This window comes from Anabrus simplex, chromosome 1 (genome assembly GCF_040414725.1).
Source record: "Anabrus simplex isolate iqAnaSimp1 chromosome 1, ASM4041472v1, whole genome shotgun sequence".
NCBI classification, from domain to species: domain Eukaryota; kingdom Metazoa; phylum Arthropoda; class Insecta; order Orthoptera; family Tettigoniidae; genus Anabrus; species Anabrus simplex.
The window spans coordinates 576,384,539-576,407,494 of record NC_090265.1 but is presented as its reverse complement, the minus strand read 5'-3'; the positions used below and the strand labels follow the sequence as shown (position 1 = coordinate 576,407,494).

The following is a 22,956-nucleotide window of genomic DNA, read 5'->3' as shown; positions in this document are numbered from 1 at the left end:
TAATACGAATCTGAACTTGATAAGACAGAAAGTACTGTTCATATCATACTGTAGTTGAAACAATTAGAAATGAGTGATAGAAAGTAGCAAATATACAGAGAGCTGGTATATTGAAAGAGATAGGAGTGAGGAAACTGTTAAAAGTGAAGATCAGGGGACCTGACTGTGCCATTATCGTTCCGTGGTCGTAAGGAATGATTATGAGAAGACTGGATCTTGGGAACTTGGGGAACACGAAAGGCAAGGAAAATATAAGAGACAGTGTTGAGGATCTTATCCAGCCATACTGAAAAAATAAAAAAATAAATAACATGTTATATTTTACTGTCAACGACGGGCAGAGTCAAGTATTACTGTGCTTCTCTAAGTGATACTTACCATGCGGTACGGCTCTGATTTTCCTTTCCTAGTGATAGCTTCACTAGACTAGGATAAAATATTATTTGATTCAAGCCGTATCGGTGACAGTCCTGCCGTATCCATGCTGGATGACAGTTTCTTGTCGATTCCGCATGGAGTGACACGCTGGATTGTGATATATTGTTGTCCTGTTTCATGCGCTAATTCGCTTGAGAATTTGGGTGGTGGTATGATTAGCGTTGCGTTAATAGTTATTATAATAATAATAATAATGTTATTTGTTTTACGTCCCACTAACTACTTTTTAACGTCTTCGGAGACGCCGAGGTGCCGGAATTTTGTCCCGCAGGAGTTCTTTAACGTGCCAGTAAATCTACCGACACGGGGCTGTCGTATTTGAGCACCTTCAAATACCACCGGACTGAGCCAGGATCGAACCTGCCAAGTTGGGGTTAGAAGGCCAGCGCCTTAACCGTCTGAGCCACTCAGCCCGGCAATAGTTATTATAATGAGACCGTGAGGTGTTAGTGCTTTTCAATTGATCAAACCATAAAATAAATCTTAAGTGATCAGCTAACATGAAATAAATGAACAATGCACTGTAGAAAGAAAACTGAGAACTCCGCTTCCTCCTCTTCGCATCTCAGTTCTAGCCCTTTGAGGCGCCGATTGCAGTGTTGTCTCAACGGCGCACTAGCCACTAGCGTCTTAGAACTGATGAGCTCACTGCCACACTGGGGCGAAATTCAGTTAACTACGCGACTGTAAATGCCTAATGTGCTTGGATGTATTTAACATTTGCAATCGATGAAATTAAAATATGATTTCCTTCTAGGAACTTAATTTTTTAAATTATAGTTAATTCACGAATAAACTACGATCTCTGAAGCAGGAGCCTTTAAAGCAAAATTACACTATGTACTGAATGCATGTGTATAATTTCAGTTCTATGAAGAAATTGAGTGATCAGAATCTCCACGGATAGATTATCACCGCTTTTTATACATAAAGTTCAGTCTTTTGTTGGTGTTACAAATAATATAATGGACACAAATTACATGATACTAGTAGCAGTATCATGTAGTCGTTGAGACTATCGTTGTGTGACTAACGATGTGCGTCGGGACGGAAACAAAGTACAGCTATTTGTCCAGAGCAAAATGAAAGCAAATACATCTCGTGACAGAGAAGAGACTGCCACGGTCGGACGGTACACAGAAGCAGAAGACTGCGACATGCCACCATCAGTGGCGGTTCGTGCATGAAGGGATTTTGGGCGCCGCCCCACCGCCTTTTCAAAAACATTTAACGGTATTTCACTCCGTAATTGATTACATAAAGAGATGGTTAAATGTAGTGAAGTCGAACTTATCGTTGTGTGCTGTTCAGTTATACAATGTTATCTTTATTATTTCGGCTGTAAACATTTTGCTTTTCTGTTTTCGAGGAAATGGCAACGGCTTTCAGACCGTCGTTGCTGTCCAGCACGTTCGATGTTTTCTCTTTAGTCGTGAGGCGTTCGGACTGTGGCAGCGGAGCCCTGAGCAGGTTCCACACTTTGCAATTGTGCGGGGTGCGGGAGGAGCCTGGAAGAACGATGTTGGCTTGTCAGGGGAAGGAAGAGAGCAGGCGGGTGTATGGTCTGCAAGGTTAGTATGGTCTGTCCGGCAGAGCCCTCGGTAGGTTCCTAGAGTTTAGCAAGGGTGGGGGGTGCGGGATGCGGTAGAAGCCTGGAAAGATGATATCGGCTTGTCCGGGGAAGGAAGAGAGCAGGCGGGGGTGTAAGTGCTGAACGGCGGAGCCCTCAGCACATCGCCAACCACTTTACAATGTACCTAGGGTTTTACCCCCACGTCTTATATTAACTGTTGTTAGAGATTAATTCCAAAACATTTAATTCAATTATAGTGACTATTTAAACAAATCAATTCTATAAAGAAACTAAAATAAAGATTCAAAATGTAACCATAACGTGACGGCACTGTTTGTAGTGTGATCAAACTGTTCAATTCGTTGTCATGCTTTGAAATTTGAGCAAGGAGAGAGAAATTCGCTAGTGCCATCGGATTATTATATTTTTATTATTTTTATTCATCTAAAAGTATCGTGGTGCTGGTCAATGAAAACTCGACAGATTGGGGAGGGGAAAGAGATGGCGGCACAGCCCTGCCAGAGTAAAATGTCACGAACCGCCACTGGCCACCATGCAGCATAATTTCCGAATGCTTACATGAAATGCCCATCGTTTAGTGTGAATGACACCCTCTGGAAATGTAAGGTAATGAATTAATCTTCACACAGCTAGAATATATCCTGTGTGATTTTGTAATTTGTCAAGTGAAATGAGATATGGCTCCAATCGGATGAAGCTGTGCAAGATGTTACGAGGGCAAATCAGTAAGTATCTGCAATTTTGCTTTAATTATCTTTAAGTTGGCTCTATGGCGTTGTGTGCTCACCAGCCGCTAGATGGCACCGTTGTCTACGTCTGTGGTAGCTTTCAGCGTTATCAGATCACTACACAGTATTATAATTTTTGACATCTAGATGGTCACACACCCAGTTAAAACTAATTATATACAATGGTACATATTCAACTGACTGACTTTTACAAATACATGTATTTGACGTTTGATTGATTATTTAAGGTATTACGATATTCTGAGTTGGCGGCACTATGCCCTGAATGGTTTCTTTAACTGATCAGAAAGTCTTGTACTCGCACGCACCTAAGCACTGTTAAATGTCCACCGATCCCACAATCTTAAGCGCAGAGGTGAGCACGAGGAGGATTAGTTATCAAACTCACCAGACATAAACCATATCACTCGCTGTTGCCGAAAGTGGCCGTGAATGGACGATTTCAAATACAAAATGAAAGGAGATTTAAGAATGCGATAATTGTGAATGAACTGCACTAAAAATAGTACATGAACACTGAAGTAAACGTAATGAGCCACTTCATCATTACAAAGCTATGGAAAGTAGTAGTCATCGCCTCATGCACCTAACGTCTGGACTCTATCTGGCACTGCTGCATCTATAATTTATAGGTAGAGTCTATAAATTTAAGGAATGAAGGGTACTGACCAAGCATATGGCTGAAAAAGACTCGGAGAAATCGCGCCAATGACAGACACCGAATGTCGCCTTGGCGACTTTAATTCCATCATGCCCTTACCGCAGGCCTACTTGTTTTTATTTATTACATATGCCTAGAGAAGTAAGTACATGTGTCAGCTGCTTTCGTTTTGTCACTAAACCTTATCAATCACAACAGATACTCTGCTCAAAGAAGCTCCTACTTACCACTACATTATCCAAATGCAGTTTCTCGGGAGTGAAAGCGAAACGTTATGTTACGAAAGAAGAATAAAGAGGTTTACAGTTCAATCTCTAAAGCGACATTAAATCATTATGACAGCAGTAGAACGCTTGCCATTAAAAGTTGCTACTCATTCATTGTGAGCACAATACTGGAGTACAAAGCTCTTCTTTAGAATTAACCAAACTCTTCAGATGATTACTCTGCTATTGAAGTTGTCCCTTTAACCTTTAACAGAGCTCCCAGCAGCACGTCGCACACAGAGCAGGCAGCTGGTAGAAGAATTACATTTCTTTACGCCGCTATGCAGAAGAGAGGAATAATTATTATTTCTAGAACTATACCAGCGTGGGTATTTCATTGCCAATGCGTTGGATTTGAAACTGATTTGTTGTTGTTGTTTTGCTAGTGAGTTTTCTTCATACAAGGGGCTAAGGAAGATCTTAATCATCGGCCTCACGTAGTTAGTTTATATAAATTTATTGTGTGATAAATTTTAATTAATGAGGACCAAATAGATATAATTGGCATTTTGTGGGGGATTATTTAGATTCCCTTCTTAGAAATATTTTGTAATTAAACGAAGTTTGAAGGTTTCGCGAGATGTAAGCTGACTAATAGAAAGGAGAGAAAAAAGAAGCTTAAGATTGTCACCAATTAGCTGCCGATCTCCTAAGCAAATTTTAGACAATATTTAATTTATTTTCCATCAAATCTTCAAGCTCTTTGTGGTCATATGTTGATATTTTTAGGGCATAAGTGCATCCATGTTTCCAGAGGTAATCAAAAGAAAGTAGTTGCGGCCACTATACGAGGAATGATCCCGGCATTCGCTGGAGTTGACGGAGGAAGTGATGGTAAACCATTTCTAAACTGGCCTGAAGTGGGATTTTCAATCCACTTTACTATTTAATTATGTTACCTGAAGTGGAGTATACCCCATTCTCTCAATGCATTCTCCTGCCAAAGCTGCGAGAAAAGTCTATATGTTAACATGTACAATAACAGGACGCGTACAGTTCACTGGTTTGAATCTGCGTACGAACACGGCATATTATTCTTCGGTATCATCTTAACTCTGTGGTTGACATGGTGCTTCTTTGAGAATTAACATTTTGATCTCAACAGGCGTACTATACTATCAGTGCTCCTCTAGCCGAGGTTGTGGTTGTTTTTCTACTATGAGACGGTACATTTCATACTGGTCGGTGAATACATCAATAACCTGAATATATATACCGGGTGGTTCACCAGCCCCTTATATTTTTGGAGGCAGGTAAACCCAAATAACGCGTATCATTGTCATCAGAAAAACATTAGTACCTGCTTCTTTATGGCTTTAGTACAACCATACCGTTTATATAATGCTCGCGAATATGGTAGAAATCATTAGCGGCAATGTTATTTCTATTACTTAAACTATGATAAATGTGGAAAACGATCACCGCTGCGAATAACACTAGACTATCTTACATTTGGAAGGAAGTGTATATAAGGACTACAACGTGCTAGCAATGCAACGAGGATCGCGGTAGCTAAGGTGGCTAAATCACGCATCAGTGCTGTTGCATCAGCCAAGCTGTGTGGTAGTAGGTTCGAATCACAGGCTGGTGCACTTTTTTCTCGATTAACGCCGTTCACAGTGACTGTAATATGGCCGCATATCATCCTGTTGAAAAGAGTGAATTTTTGTTTGGTCCTGAAAAGGGGCGTTTTTATCCAATGTTACGTAACCATGTTGGACTACGACGTGATGGTCTGTAGGTAAGAATTACGGTGCCGTGCATTTTCAGAGTAACAAGTGTTCGAAATGTTGACCACTTTACGGTGTTCATTTAACTTTTCACCTTTACAGAGCACGTGGTATACATTTTAATTCGACCATACTTTCTCCATAAATTAGCAACAATTGAATGTACTCTTCGTAGGAATACATCATGAGGAAATGAATAAATGCTGTGATGTGACCTGGTAGGTGTGGATTATTACTTTCATGCGTTAGATTCGGTAGGTTGTGGATTGGAATCCCATGCTGGCCGTCCTAGAAACGGTTTCCCATTTTCACCACTATGTAACGGATCAAACACCAGAACAAACTAAATTCCGACAAGATAAATTGTCGTTATGACCTTCCTCCTCGATGGCGATCGTAATTAACATGCCCACGAGTCACGATATAGATCATTAACAACAATTGCAAACTGGGCGCCAAGCTTCGAAATTAAATGTAATTTGAAACCGAATGATCTAAAAATTACTAAACTTAATTTAAGGAGACTATCCCGGTCGTGAGGTATAAGGATACTAACCATTAAATAGCATGTGGAAACACATAGGGAACCTACTAAAAAGTAAGTTATTTAACGATGTACAAAGAAAAAGTTTTATTCCATAAAAGGATGAAATTACGTAAAAACGAGTTATTCCCAAAATTGAATATTACTGACTGAGATTACAATTAAACACAACACGCGCGGACTTGCGATAACAGGGCTAACTAATGCTCACCGGAGGTTGATCTTTTCGTCGTCTGCTTCCATGGTTGATAGTTGTCGTCCCTCTTCCAACAGCATCATCCTCGGCATCTGCTTCATGGAATGGATTCCACCCTGAATCTATCACTCCCTATTTTGCTGAGTACCAAAAACACAGTACCAGCCTTACAATATGAAATTCCACATCGGAATTAATTGGACAAAGAGGACTGAAAACATCCAGTCCTTCTATATTATATAAACTTTGCTTTCTAAATAAACTGAGTAAGTCTCACAGAGCCGATAAGAAATATTGAGTGTAAGCACCTCATAAGCGATGCACTCAGACTCTAAAAAACCGTGGACTACCTGAGAATGGAGACTCAAGAAAGCTGGATGCAGAATCGTCTTCACCACGCAGTGTCGATCTATATAAATCCTCTTCATATTCCCACTTCCTCCCTTGATGTAACATGATATGTCGTACCAATGAGAGCTCATGAACGTCGCCACCCTGTCGATATATAGATGAATTGTCTGTCCTTGACAGAAAAAAGCCCTTCTGATAGGAGCACGTGATACGGGGTGATTTAGCGTCCCAACAACAAAATTATGTCCTTCCCTCGTACTGTTGCGTACGTTTCCAAGAACCTTCCAAAATTAACCTTCCTGGACTATTGCGAGACACCAACTAGCCTGTTAGCGCAAGAATTACTGACTTAACATTTCAACTGAATATTCTAATATATTACAATTAAAAATTATTTCTCATTCTTACGTACAAATTACATAAATGATGGACGTTAATAATGAATAAAATTACATATGATACACGATACATATTATATATACCGGGTGGTACAGCTGCCCCTATTCACGCGGTTTTATGCAACCCGCAGATTATAGTCGAACCTAAAAATATTGACCTTGACTACTCACTACAATGTCTGCTCTTACAACGCTTTCCATAATTCGTTTATTCGTGTCAAGCAAATCAGCATTAATGATAAAATACCGATTGATGGTAAAGAATCGTGAAAATTATGTGTCGCAGAAACGTCCTGTACAGAGAATATTATTGGTGAATGACAAGAAGTAGCAGCAACACAACAGCGCTAAACAGCAACCCGTCATAGCCGAGCTTGCTAAAAGTTAGAGGAGAGTACCGGTGTTCGTTAGTAGGCGGTTCGAGTCCTGTGTACGACGAATATTTTTATTGCGTTGTTGATGTTCGTGAGAGTCGTGTTGTTGACGACAAATCTAAATCATGATCAGTTCTCATATTGCAGGTACTCAGCTATGTTTGTTTTTTAAGGAGCTCTTAAAAGAGCTATTTGCAATAAAGTGAGATTGTACCGACAGCGGTGCGATGGGCTTATGCATGGCCATTCGATTAATGAAGCAAATGTTCAAAATGACCACCTGCTTCGTTAATGCACATCTGAGCACGGTGGAGGAGAGACATTCTTGCTTGCTGCAACATATGTGGTGGAATCTGCCTGCAGGCTTCCGTGATGAGCCGCCGTAAATGATTCGGGCTCTCAAGCTCCTGCTCATAGACTCTTTCCTTTAAATAACCCCCGAGGAAAAAGTCGAGTGGAGTAAGGTCAGGTGATCTAGGCGGCCATGTGACCCGACCCCCTCGTCCAATCCATCGTCCAGGATATGTCCTATGCAAGTGGTTCCGTACTGCCAACGACCAGTGTGGGGGAGCTCCATCCTGCTGGAACCACATCCGTAACCGTGTCATAAGGGGCACATCCTCCAATAAGAGTGGGAGGTACTCACGAAGAAACTCTAGATAGCGTCGTCCCGTGAGGTTTCCTTCGAAGAAATATGGTCCAATTATCTTGTCACCTAGTATCCCGCACCACACGTTGACGCCCCATTGTACCTGAAATCGAGCTCCCCTGATCCAGTGAGGATTTTCAACGCTCCAGTAATGAAAGTTGTGACGATTAACAGTTCCGTTGTTGTGAAATCTGGATTCATCACTAAAGAGAATGTCCATTAAGAAATTCGCATCAGCTTCAACTCTTTGTAATATCCATTGCAAAAATTCTATCCGTTTTGGAAAGTCATCTCCGTGAAGTTCCTGGTGCAGCTGTTGATGGAAAGGGTGGAATTTATGGCGGTGCAATATTCGCAGTACAGATACATGACTGATGTTCAGTTCATTTCCTATGGCCCGTGAGCTTGTGTGCGGGTTGTATGCAATTGCATTTTGAACAGCTTCGTCGTTACTTCCAGACGTCACTGGAGCATCCCGAACGGGGGGTAATGTATGAAATGACCCCGTTGCACGCAACCGTCTTTCAACACGTCGAAATGTATCTGCAGTTGGCAGCCTTCGTCCAGGAAATCGTTCTTGATACAAGCGTCTGGCTTCCCGTGCATTTTGCCTTGCTTCTCCATAAAGTAGTACCATATTCACATAATCATCCCATGAATACATAATGTTTGCTTTCGTGCTAACCGTACAGTACGTGCTCACACGTTGCTGCTAGGATTACGATATGCTGTTTCATGTGCCCTACGTATGAAGTGTAGACCACTGTTAGTTGGTTTTCGAGTCGAACGTGCGCAGTTGCTTGGTTGAATGGGTGGGTCAGAATGTTGACAACACGTGCACTGCGCTTCATTCCCTGTAGTCGTTTGCCATATGGAAGTCGCATGTTATTATTCCTTTCGTATGTATGCTTTCTTTGTAAAGGTGGCAAATTACTTTTGAGACTTAAGGACGTTAAATATTTATTACGAATGGCCTTACAAGTATAATATAAAAATAAAATTGAAAAGCTCGTAACTAGATTCGAACTCTAAATGCCTGCTAACATATCGTATGCTCGCTGCGATTGGTGCCATGTAGCCACTGCAGGCGACAAAGAATTGGTCTCGTAGCTCTGTACTAATGGAATTACTAGGCTATCGCTTCGATACTGATCGTTGATGTTAAAAGTTCTGAACTCGAATGTGCAAACACCACAGTGAACTAAAGAATCGCGTCTCTCTTACGCCCAGATAGTTGCAACCATTTTCTACGAGTTACTTGGTTGAATGAGTCCAGCGTTATGTTTAAGGTGGTATTCACAATCGGTGCGTATGTGGCGATATTTATGATACCTGTTTATTATAACTTCCGTAGAAGAATATCGGAGACTTCAGAAAGGTCTTCGTAAACGATGCCTAGGCGAATACGAAATGACATTAAAAAATGCATGACTCAAGAATGGTTGGAACCCTTCCTGCTTCAAGTAACCTATCGAGGTACGTCTTCTATACGTAATTCCGCGCAGCTATTCGCAACGTACAAGCGCCTCACGAGGAGAGCGGAAGTTCCCGCTTCGACAAGTTACTGATGAGTTACAGCCTTATGGTCCCGTTTTATGCCTTTTTTGATCGCTCTAACGGTAGTAATTACATGGCGTAAGCTATCACATCTGCTGTACAGCATTTGCGTACCACAGATTATAAACTACAGTGCAAAACACGTTTGTCAATTTCGATGTGATGAGACTGTACAAAATGGTGGTGCATTGACATGTCTGTAATTGGTCTTACCCTATCACGTTTTCTATGATACCACGACCGCCCTTTCTATCAAAAGAAAATGGCCTCTTGGACCAATCAGGTGCGCAATTCTCTACCAACAGCTATAGGCGTGTTTATGGTTTGTACAGTATAGTAACATTTCGTAAAAATTAGTAGAGTATTGGACACCGCTCTACATAAAATGGTACAGTGTTTTTGAGATGGTCCTCACTTACTGCCTCTTGTACCATTTTTCCATTGTGCGGAGAAGTCTACATCGGGTTAACTGCACATAACATTGCTGTAAGGTGTTGCGCAAGATGGGACTAAGAGGCATTTACGTTCTAGCTGGTTGCATATATTCGGGAAAAAATAGGGGCAGCTGTACCACCCGGTATATACACACAATTAATTCGGATGGGCAATCAAGTTATGTAAATGTCGTGGCGACCACGATATTACAACTAGGCGAATGCCGGGACGGCACCTTAATAAAATACCAATGCCTTTTTCCTTCCCAATTCTCCCGCCACCCATCCTTACGGTACAGACGCCAAATCAGAGGCCACCCCTTAAAACCATTAGCAAAAAAAAAATTATTATTATATCCCCGCTAAAATGGACCACCTCTGTCGTTCAAAAAAATTTTCTTATGCTGGATTCGAATCACTACGCTGCCGATACTCACAGATTTTCTGCTCGAGCCCTTAACTGATTCAGCCACGAAGTCAACATACATGACGCTTGCTACAAGTTTAGTACTTACGTACGGCCGTTCCACCTCAAATGTTAACATAGGTTTCAAAGTCTTCAATGAAAGTTTACAGTGTTCATTTAAGTTCCTTACGTTACAGCGCACGTGGCACAACCCATTAATTCGATCGTATTACGGGTACCTGTGTTATTTAAAGGCGCTATAAATCACATGTTTGCAGAATGGCCCTTAGTATTTGGCGCGTAATTGTGCATAGTAGTTTTTCCTTTGCTAGGTCCATGGATCAATTTACAGTGATGACACACATGAAGGGGAAAGCCTTATTGACCATAAGGAGAAATTTCAAGTTATTTGGTGTTCATAAAACTAAATTATAAGGATCTTTATGTTATACGCGTTATTTGGGTTGCCCGTCTCAAAAAAATAAGGGGCTGGTGAACCACCCGGTATATATAAAGCAGTCTGTCAGTTCCTTATACAAATCCATACCGTTCCACCAATCTGAACCAAATTTTGTATACGTAACTTTTAGGATACTGCGAGTAAACCTATCTACAATAAATTTTAACAGTCCTCTCCATTCCCTATATTTAGGTCCGTTGGCGCATTAACATAGGCTAATATAGGCGAAATATCGAATATGTCGTACAACGAGACAAAGCTCATTTTAAGACTCACGACGCGAAGAACAAAACTCGGTACGGGCCCAAAAACGATGTTCTGAGGCCCTAAAATCAACCGTTATAGAGATATTGGCACCACACTACCTCTGCTCTGGGAATCGGATAGCCGGGCTGAGTGGCTCAGACTGTAGAGGCACTGGCCTTGTGACCCCAACTTGGGAGGTTCGGTCCTGGCTCAGCCTGGTGGTATGCGAAGGTGGTCAAATACGTCAGCCTCGTGTCGGTAGATTTACTGGCACGTAAAATAATTCCTGAGGGACTAAATTCCGGCACCTCGGCGTCTCCGAAAGCCATAAAAGTAGTTAGTGGGACGTCAAGCCAATAACATTATTATTATTATTATTATTATTATTATTATTATTATTATTATTATTATTATTATTATTATTATTATTATTATTATAGGAATCTTATAAATAAACGACCGGCCGTAACCATGGCAATGTCAAAATTGGTACACATATGGCTTACTATCTGAAACATATTCTGTGGGCGTCAGATATCCCTAGCATCCCTAGGGGAAGGGATGGCAAGTACAAACAATCGAAAACGACCGATATCAGTGTCGAATCAATAGTGACACTATGAGTGCCGATGGAGGCTGAACTTGGAACGGCATCCAGAGAATTAAAAACAGACTTCATGAGTTGCAACCAGGTGTCTCGCACAGTTCGCGGCTATACGATTGCTTGCAATACTACGAGTAAATACAGAGTTAATCTGTCAACTAGGGAAGAGTAGACTGTCTGCTGAAAAGTGCGGAACATATGGTTCAAGGATGATCAACGCCTCAGGAGCTACGAGTGCCTAGAGAAATTTACGCACCATCGTTTTTCAGGCGGAGGTGTCTGCCTGCAGAAACTGAAGAGAAATAATTCCAACTGTGCAGAATGTCAGAAAAGTTTTGAATGCACATTATGCAGCGAAGCACTTTCCAAAAACATTTAGTAGTGGCAGATAGCACTCTAATATTATTTATCAGAATGCAAACGGTATACTCATTGGGATTTGTACCTCTGCCGTATATATTTTTAAAAAATGAGAGTACAGATGTTCTGGCCATGAGAGGTTCTGATGCTGCTTTCTGCATTTTAACCTAGTTTGTTCGATTTAAGAATATCGACTGGGTATATTCCAATGCTTAACTTCTACGTTAAGTATAACTCGCTCTTAAAATCAGGCTCATGATCCGATCGAAGAACTGCCATCTCTCACAATCAACACAGTGGATTTCAGGCTAATAGAATGTTGTAGATCCTGTCGAAAAAACATCTGGTTTGGAGCTGTCACAACATGTGTGGAAAACTCTCAGCAGTGTTCGCAACGTACTAAGAGTCTTCACTGTCAACTTGTTTGTGGTGTAAAACTCTCTACCCCAGGTATTTTTGCTTCACAGAGACCTTGACCCTCCGGAATAATGTGAAGGACTGCAACATTAATAGTCACGGCGGTTTCCTCTGAGCTACAGATACAGTTCTTGAATGGACAAGCAGCCTGGACCTTAATTTATGGTACTGCGGTATGTAATAATTCGTTCATGTATTTAAATGCATTTTTGTCCACTTCTCAAACAATAATGGTATTGGTTTTATTTCATGTATGTCCAACCCTTGTTCCGTTTCTCTACGGGGACGGATATGAAGTGAGATGAATCTTCGTCGCAAGTTTTTACGACCGGATTTTCCTGACGTCAATCTCATCAGAGGAGTTAATGAGATGAAATGAATGATGTGAAATATGATTGTAGGAAGGGAGAGGGCGAAACCCGGTGCCGGCCAATGTGGAAAGTAGAACTAAAAAATAAAATACTGTAGTTACTTAGCACTCTCAATTTTAAAAAAAAATCGTCAGAAATCTTATTTCATACATAAAACAGTTACTAAGATACTTACGAGATGGCTACACTGCGTCATGTGGGCAAGTCAATATACCTATCGACTGATTCTTAAATTATATCGATTTTTCAAGGATAGATTCGAATGTATGAATGGTGCGCCCTGTACTGAGTATAACGTGTTCATCGTAATAATATTCAAATAAACATAAAGGACATTCAACATAGCAAAAGCCAAAATATTGACATCTTGTCAAGGTTGCAACACGGAAATGATGGGAGTTATGAGGTCACGACGCTCAGTAATGAGCACAACGACTAATGATGATGACAAGGGCCAAAGTTTTATGTATTCGTTCCGAACATCACCCCACACGTAAAGACACTTTCGGTCCTCATAAGTTTGTACCGCAAGAGAATTTTTAAGCGTCGGTAAATTTACCAACACGAGGTGGGCGTATTTTGAGTACCTACCTTCAGATACCAGCGGACTAATACGGGATCGAATCCGCCAACTCAGACTCAGAAAGGCAGTGCTCTACCGTCTGAGTCACTCAACCTGGTTTTTCTATTCCTGTCTTATTGTGATAAACATATAATAATAATAATAATAATAATAATAATAATAATAATAATAATAATAATAATAATAATAGTAATAATAATGTTATTTGTTTTACGTCCCACTAACTACTCTTTTACGGTTTTCGGAGACGCCGAGGTGCCGGAATTTAGTCCCGCAGGAGTTCTTTTACGTGCCAGTAAATCTACCGACACGAGACTGACTTATTTGAGCACCTTCAAACATCACCGGACTGAGCCAGGATCGAACCTGCCAAGTTGGGGTCAGAAGGCCAGCGCCTCAACCGTCTGAGCCACTCAGCCCGGCTAAACATATTATAACAAGAGCGTAATACTTCACTTGAAAGTATCATTAGCCTCTCGTAGAATATCGTCAGTAACAACTACAGTACGAACTGGGTTAGTTCTGCTATACTACTGTTTCGATATATTTCATTATACGGATATTTGAGAAAACATGCAGCAGAAAATCATCTTGGTTTTTAAGCAAGCAAGCTTGTAGTTTAACGCGACTCTTGTGATCGTAGCCACGGGATTATTGGTTTCTATTCGCATCCGACAACTGTTTGGTGTTATCTTTATGATACACTCGCTCAATTCTCTTCCAATTAAAAAATATCAAAATATCAGTTTTCGATAGCAAGACTGTAGGGCGGGTAAGTCAAACCGCTAGCAAGATTTCCACTAAACGCAAGTTTTCGCAATTTATGCCTCTCAGGACACAATCGAATGAAATTTAAAACAATCAACGCCCAAAAGCCGTAAAATTACAACAGTGAAAGTGGTTTTACGAAAAAAAAAATCGCGGCAAATAATTACTTGATCCAGTAATGATTACAGTGTTATTGGAAATTTATGGTTTCTTGTACTGTATACAATGGGGTCAGAAACAACGTTAACCGGGTGTATCAGCGTTAGGGGGTTGTTCATACTGGTAACTAATTTATAAAAAGAAAGTTTGAAATCTCGCACCGTTCTCATTATATCAGCTTCTGAAGTTAGCCAATCAGATCATTTCGCGGGCGAATTCAAATGGGCTTTGCGAGATGGTGTTGCTAACTCTGTACATTTCCTAAGATCCGCATAAGAACACCAGTTGAAGAATAAAACTTCGGCAGGGGAGGGGTTTGAATACAGACCTCCGAGCTGATAGGATCACGCCAAAGCAAGTACGCCACGGTGACACTGGCTGAAACCAACGGTGTTTGTGTTTGATGCTGATTCCTCGGCATGGCTCTCAAACCGTTCTTAAGTCACGTGCAGGCTTACCTACACCCCCACAAACATCCCATTTGATTTTACCTGCGAAGCGATCTCGTTGACCAAGTTCAGCAGCTGATAAAATGACAACAGTGCGAAATATCGAATTATTTCTTTTATATTTTGTATCAGTATGACCCTGTGGTGTAGGGGTAGCGAACCTGCCTCTTACCTGGAGGCACAGGGTTCGATTCCCGGCCAGTTTATGGACTTTTACCTAGACCTGAGGGCTGGTTCGACGTCCACTCAGCCTACGTCATTAGAATGGAGGAGCTATCTGACGGTGAGATAGAAAGCCAAGAATAACGGCTGAGAGGATTCGTCGCGCTGACCACAAGACACCTCGTAATCTGCAAGCCTGCGGGCTGAGCAGTGGTCATTTGGTAGGCCAAGGCCCTTCAAGGGCTGTAGTGCCATGGGGTTTGCAAATGCCCGAATTTCATAGCCACCTTGTCTTAATTTTCTTAAAACTGGAAAGTTATAAAACCTTACAGACGCTCTCATAAACCATCGAATTGTCATAAGGGCACTTCAGGAGACTAGATATATAGATGAAAACAACTTCGACTCCGAAAGATTCAGGATATACAAGAGAAAAGTTGGTCAAAGAGTCATGAAAAACATGCCTCACCTAGGAACTACCTTCATACTGTAATAAACAAGAACGTACTGGATTCCATAGTCCAGTTTGAGACTCAATCTGAAAGACTATCAACTTTGGTTTTCAAATCTACCAATGGAATATACACTACTGTGAATGCCCATGCCCCCATAAATGAGGACAACAGAAAGAACAAAGAGAGAGTGGAACGCTTTTGGTATCAGTTGGACGATGTCATCCAAAGGGTACCTGAAAAACACATCATGCTAATGGGAGACTTGAACGCCCAGATAGGGAAGGAGAGAAAGTATCAACATGTTGTAGGGAAATACCCAGAGCATAACAGGACCATTCGAAATGGTGTCAGACTTTTAGAGTTGTGCCAAGCCCAAGGTATGATACTGAAATTCACAGCTTTTAAAAAACTTCCTAGAAAAAAAAAAAAAAAAAAGTAGACCTCGCCAAACCCTAACATGGGTGAATTTCAACTGGACCATGTGGCTATTAGACGGAAATTCAATATGGCGATACAAAATGTCAAAGTCGTCAGAGGAGCTAATTTAGACTCGGATCATTACTTTTCGAAGATAAAGATCAAAATCATCCCCAGAAGGAGAGACAAGGTCCTTAAACACACAAGTAAATGATATGACCCGGAGAAAATCTTAAATTCAAAAGAATACCATCTTGCGACAAAGGATATACACAAACAAGATTGGGATCAAATAAAACGGAACTTATTATGAAAAGCCGAACAATTAGCCCCTATACCAAAAGACAAAACACATGATTTGTGGTCGTAAGAATGTGACGATCTATTGAAACAAAGGAAGGAAGCATGGCACAAATGAGTCGCAAAAAACGGAAAGCAATAGACAACAAATCTTGAATATCAGAAAGATGGTCAGTAAAAATATTTAAAAAAACGCCTACGAAAACCAGATACTTATTTCAATATATGAGGACTTGACTAAAAACAAGACAAGAAGTTTCTACAAAGTCTTTAAACAGAGAACAACGAAGTACAAGCCACCGACTCTACAGTTACGGGACAAGAACGGAAATATAGCACATAACAACACTGATAACTGGAGGATACTAACCGACTACTTTGAAAATCTCCTCAACTGTGAAACGACAGTCGAAAAAATGACATTTATCGTCCCAACAGATCCCAATCCCGACTCACAGACACCAACCTTTGAGGAACTAGAAGAGATCATTTCGAGCCTTAAAAACAACTAAACCGGGCGAGTTGGCCGTGCGGTTAGAGGCAGGCGGCTGTGAGCTCGCATCCGGGAGATAGTAGGTTCGAATCCCACTGTCGGCAGCCCTGAAGATGGTTTTCCGTGGTTTCCCATTTTCACACCAGGCAAATGCTGGGGCTGTACCTTAATTAAGGCCACGGCCGTTTCTTTCCAACTCCTAGACCTTTCCTATTCCATCGTCCCCATAAGACCTATCTGTGTCGGTGCGACGTAATTAAAGCCACTAGCAAAAAAAAAAAAAAAAAAAAAAGAAACAACAAAGCACCGGAAGAAAACCAGATCACTTTTGGAAGAATGCCAACAAGGACGCAATATAATCCATACAATTTTTTTTGAAGAAATCAGGGTCAAAGAAAGGATTCCAGAATAATGGAAGATGGCCCTTATCCACCCAATCCACAACACGGGGGATAAAATGAACCCCAACAACTACAGAGGCATATCACTTTTGGATATTACATATAAGATATTCTCAAAGGCCTTACTTAATAGAACAGAACCACAGATAGATCATCAATTGGGAGAATATCAAGCGGGATTCAGAAAGGGGAGATACTGTCCGGAACAAATCTTGAACCTTAAAAATCTCATCGCAACCAGACATCTACGGCAAAAACATATGTCATCACCTTTATTGACTTCCAAAAGGCGTTTGACTAACTAGACCAGGAAAATCTCCTTTCTGTACTCAAAGAATTCGGTCTAGACAACAAAAGAACAAACCCCATTAGGGAAACTCTCACTAATACATTTTCCAAAGACAAATTCATGGGAGAATTGTCGGCTCCTTTTGAGATCAAAACTGGTGTCCAATAGGGTGACGGACTGTCCCCCATACTGTTCAACTGTGCCTTAGTGAAGGTAGTCAGATAATGGGATACGACAACCAGTGGTGGAATTCGATTGGGATCGGTAAACAAGGGTATCAAGATCAAGTGTTTAGCTTTCGCAGACGACATGGCCTTACTAGCCGAGACATGGGGAGGAAGCTACGAAGCAGTCCATCGAACTGCTGAGGCAAGCAGAGAAGGTAGGTCTCAAAATCGCATTTGGAAAGACCAAAATAATAACCAACATTAATAATCCTCCAAAATATTTGAAATGTGGGGGGGGGGGGAAATAGAGATCGTCAGAGACTTCAATTACCTTGGTGAATGGTCTTGGTCTTGAGAAGAAAGCAATGGAATCTCGACGAACCAAAATAGAAACAGCCTTTCAGCTTGCGAAAGACACCTATAACAAAAAATCCCTCTCCTGGAATTCCAAGATCAGACATTATAATACAGAAGTCAAGCCTGAAGCCCTTTATGCTGCAGAAACGTGTCTATAACTACTTATGATCCAATGGAAAAGTTGGAGATCAAGGAAAGTAAAATACTACGACAAATTCGAGGCCCCAAATTCCATAATAACGAACTTTCACACATCAGCAATGAAACCCTGTATAGGAAAAGAGAAAGGATTTCCGACACAACAAGGAAAAGAAGAATGGACCCGAAAAGAGTAACTAAAAGAATCTTCAACTATTTCCACAATTTCCACAGTTTAAGGAAACTGAGAAGGACCTACGACAGTTCCAAATTACAGAGGAGACGCTTGTAGATGGATCCGCGAAAAAATTATCCAAATATAAAATAAAGAGGTTTCAGGACAGGGTGAAGCCCAAACGACTATAGGGCCTATACAATTTCTGAATGAGAGAGGAAGGCAAGATCTGACAGGATGAAAAAGTACTGGGAGGACAGGAAAACACGACTCACTAACCATTGATAGATCAATCGTACCCCAAAGAGGGTGAAACGGACAAGAAGAAATGTTACAGATCACTTCATATGGTTATGAGAGTTTTAGTAAGGATGCAAAGGGGTGGGCGTACATTACTGATAATACTGCAATTACAGTATGGTTCTAGTGTATAAAACCTTCGCCAGGATTACTTGATTCGAGAACTAGAAAAGATCCAAAGGAAAAAAGCACGTTTTGTTCTGGGTGATTTCCGACAAACGAATAGTTACGAAAATGTTTCAAACTTCGGGCTGCGAAAACTTGGGAGTAATGAGAAACAGCTCGATTAAGCGGAATGTTCCGAGCTGTCAGTGTAGAGATGGCAGTGGAATGACAGCCCTAAATGCACATTAGTGGTGATTGATGAATTGAAGACGCTATGAAATGGATCGACGAAATCAATCATGACCTTAAATTGTCAGGAATCGTACAAGAAGGCATCCAAGGAAGGTAGATCTTCATATACAATATTCACAATTGACAAGCTGAAAAAAATGATAAACCGAAGAAAACGACCGGAACAACCTGGACCAAAGAGAGAAGGGAAAGAGAAAATGAAAGTAATATGTGCACAAAAAAGGCAAACAAACGCCTCCAAGTACTTTGCATAGTCCTAAATGGGTTTATTGGAACGTTTATCATCTGTGTAGCAGATGCACCCTCCGGATAATCTGCATTAAGGAAGAAGTGTATCAAGATACTGTATATAACCGAATATAATACAAACCAAAGAAAAACATTACCACATTAATATTCTAATTCGTTTCAAGCTCAATATTTGGTCGCATGAAGCTGCAGCACATATTTTGGAGATCCCTACATTAATGGTTTCGATTATAAATATGGAGTTCTCTATTACAAATGAAAAGACTTCATATAATCGTTTACCAATAGAAATCGCATGAGCCATATGTACTCACCAAGAGTGCAATTAGCACCGTAATGGCGACATCAATGGAGCGACGCAGGCCGCAGTTTCAATTATGAGCACAATTAAGCGTTAAGACAGAGGAACATGTACCACCGGGGTGGGAGGGAACTAAACAACCACAGCCGTTCGCAGCATCACCAAGCTTGTTTTTACTCCCTTAGGTTTCCTCCTCTGTTTCTCAGTATGCAATTAGAAAGTGAGAACGTACTGAACAACTACTGGGAAAACAAGTCTGATTATTAAACAAAGATATGAAGTCATTAATAATATAAATAATGATAAAAACACAACCCCACAGCGCAACAGCCCATTAAGGGACTTGGCCTGCAGATATTGGCATGTTATGTAGCCAGTAAAAAATATATCCTTAGCCTTCTTACTTGGCTTTCACGACGAAATCCGCTGCCTCTCGTATCAAACAGCTTTTCAGTTGGTCTCACGATGTTCTCAATCCAGAATTAAAATCCTTTGACTGGCCGGGAATCAACCAAGAGCCTCCGCGAAAGAGGCGGCCACACCAACACTACATCAAGGGGCTTGCGCAATAGCAATAATAATAATAATAATAATAATAATAATAATAATAATAACACGAGCGCAATCAACTCAACATATAATTATTTACTTACGCTGACTATTAAAGTTGATAGTTCAGTCAGCACCGAGAGAGTGGCTGTGTGGTTTGGGTCAGGTAGCTGTCAGCTTGCAATCGGGAGAAAGTGGGGTTCTGTGGTTTCCCATTTTCACACCAGGCAAATGCTGGGGCTGTATCTTAATTAAGGCCATGGTCACTTCCTTTCCGATCCTAACCTTTTCCTATCCCATCGTCGCCATAAGACCTATTTGAGTCGGTTTAACGTAAAGCAAATTATAAACAAGTTCAGTCTGTATTGTAATGACGTTCAACGACAGAACCCAGTCCAAATTCATTTTTTTTCCATCCCATTCCACTGTGGATTAAAAGTCTAAAGACTGACACAGTATAAGTTTATGATTCCTATTATTTACACCTGCTACCAGCTAATTTTTAGAAACTGATCAACATTATTCCTACTATCTGCACCTCATACCGGCTAATTTTAATAAATTAAGACAAGATATCATACTTTGCAATTCACTGAAGCTACAGAAAAATGCATACCACTTATTTCCTCTGAATGTTTGTCAACTGCAGTTATATGATCTACAGAACATCAGTATATTAAGCTATACACCAAAATACACTTGTGCTCATAAATTATGGATAATAGGAGCGTTTGGTCGCAAACGACGCGGCAATGCACCAAACTAGTGCTGACACCAAAGACAAATGTTGAACACACAAGAAACTCATCCACATACCCCGTTTACTGCAGAAAACTGGTATGTGTTTGTTGGGGGGGGGGGGGGGGGGAGGCACCATGTGATACAATGCCATGGAGATTAAGTTTCTGTTCCACTATTTTTGAGCATGTTCATGGGCTTCAGTATGGTAGTATGTGATGAATATGCACACTGACACATGCAACATGACGTGCTGGGATACTATGGACCAGCTAGTCGAGCAGCTGTTGGGGTATGGCCTCTCATTCTTGCACCAGTGCCCATCGGCGCTCCTGAAGAGTCATAGGAGGTGGAAGGCATCCACCAACACGTCGACCGAGAGCATCCCAGGGGTGCTAGATATGATAGGAAAGTAGGCAGGCCACTCCATTCGCTTGGATGTCCTTTGTGTCACAGTACTCCTCTATGATAGCAGCTCAGTGTGGCCGTGCATTGTCATTAATCGGCAGGAAAGTGGGGACCACTGCACCCCTCAAAAGGACATAGTCTTCTAAAAGGACATCCCGATATGCCTGAACTGTTAAGAGTTCCTCTCCCATTACACGCACGGATATGCGTGAACCTATGATAACGTGGCCCCACAGTCCACACCATAATATCACCACCTCCATACTGGTCATTATCTGCTTTCGAATAAGGTGGGAAGATATCTGGTTTCACACCTTGATTACACGACGAGAATCACTTTCGAGACTACACAACGACTCGTCAGCGAAGAGAATCTGGGCCCAGTTCCATTGTGTGTTCTCCACGCCAGGCGTTATGGGCTCGTCTGCGGACACCGGTCAGTGGAATGCAAAGTGCAGGTCTCCGGGCGAATAAACTGTACCTGTTTAGTCATATGTACACAGTGTGCCTGGATACAATTGTTTTCAGTGGCAGCGGCAAGGTCCCAAGCAAGGTTCCCTGCAGTACTCCTTCCGTCTGTCTTTTCGGGCACTTATGGTGAGATATCGGACTTCTCGTGGCGGTCTACACTGTGCCGGCACACGTCTCCTATCTGGTGGGATCGTTGCCGTAGTCGTGAGACACTCTGTGTCACAAGGAGCTCCCGCGACACACCTTGCTGTGTTTGGCCAGTCTCTAGTCGCCATATTATCCTGCCCCTCATTACATCATCAAGATGTGTTCGTTGCGCCATTTCCGTCACAGAGTCACGATTAGCACGTCCGAAAACAACTGCACCTTCCTCTCGGCACCGAACGCGGAAAAGCAGATTAGCACCTGTGTCACGGGTCAGCTTACAGCGCCACCAGGCAGCTGATCACGGTCACAGTCACTGCGGGCTGTTTCATACGGTAACCAGACGTGATTTCAAGCTGCAACATGCACACCAAAGTTTTATTTTTAAACGGTTCACATTACCTTAATTTATGACAACGAGTGTAGAGACCAAAAACCAAACCAAACCCCATGGCACTACAGCCCTTGAAGGGCCTTGGACTACCAAGCGACCGCTGCTCAGCCCGAAGGCCTGCAGATTACGAGGTGTCGTGTGGTCAGCACGACGAATCCAAAGGGAATTGAGCCAACGGCACGTGGTGTTCCCAAGCGGTCACCCATCCAAGTACTGACCACGCCCAATGTTGCTTAACTGCGGTGATCGGACGAGAACCGGTGTATTCAACATGGTATGGCCGTTGGCGAGTGTAGAGACAACATAAATTAAACATTTCTACATACTAGAACTGCCAAGTTAATTTAAAAGAAGGGAAATAAACTGTCAAAAAGCAATCAAATAACGCCAAAACAGCCTCTGGAGGTCAAATATTAAAAATTGTGCGTTAATTTACTTGCAAACATAATTCAGTATTGTTAATGGCAAACAAGCATACTAACATACCCTTTAAAATATATGAATTCATTACCTTGCATGCATGTTATACGTCTTTACTCACAGCTACAGTTTTGGTTTAACTGTCCTTATCCATCTCATTTTCACTAAGGATGGCACAGCGGGCTGAAATTCAATTAAATCAAGCACTGTGTTGAAACGTACGCTTTTACGATAATTACACGTAATGTTCTTTGTCATATTTCAACGCAAAGCGAATAGCTAAAATTCCTTCATTTTATTCACTGCTTAACCCTCACTACATTCCACACACAGAAAAACGGCTCATTATCTGCTTTCGGATAAGGTAATGCTAGCATACGTACAACAAAATCTGTCATATGCAAAAGTGATTTCCTCCAGCTAAGTATATAACGCAGAATTGCTTTATATGAAGTGCTGTACACGACCTTACTTCATTTAAAAATTTCAACTAGAGGCTGCGCTAGA

The 22,956-nt window shown here is 41.4% G+C and overlaps 1 non-coding gene across 1 annotated transcript; it reads right to left on the bottom strand.

Annotated features, from left to right (window-relative positions):
- Positions 1-22,198: 22,198 nt before the first annotated feature.
- LOC136859393 (5S ribosomal RNA) lies at positions 22,199-22,317 on the bottom strand. The gene has a single exon (XR_010858993.2). It is a non-coding gene; the product is annotated as a 5S ribosomal RNA (ribosomal RNA).
- Between the last annotated feature and the right edge of the window lie 639 nt (positions 22,318-22,956).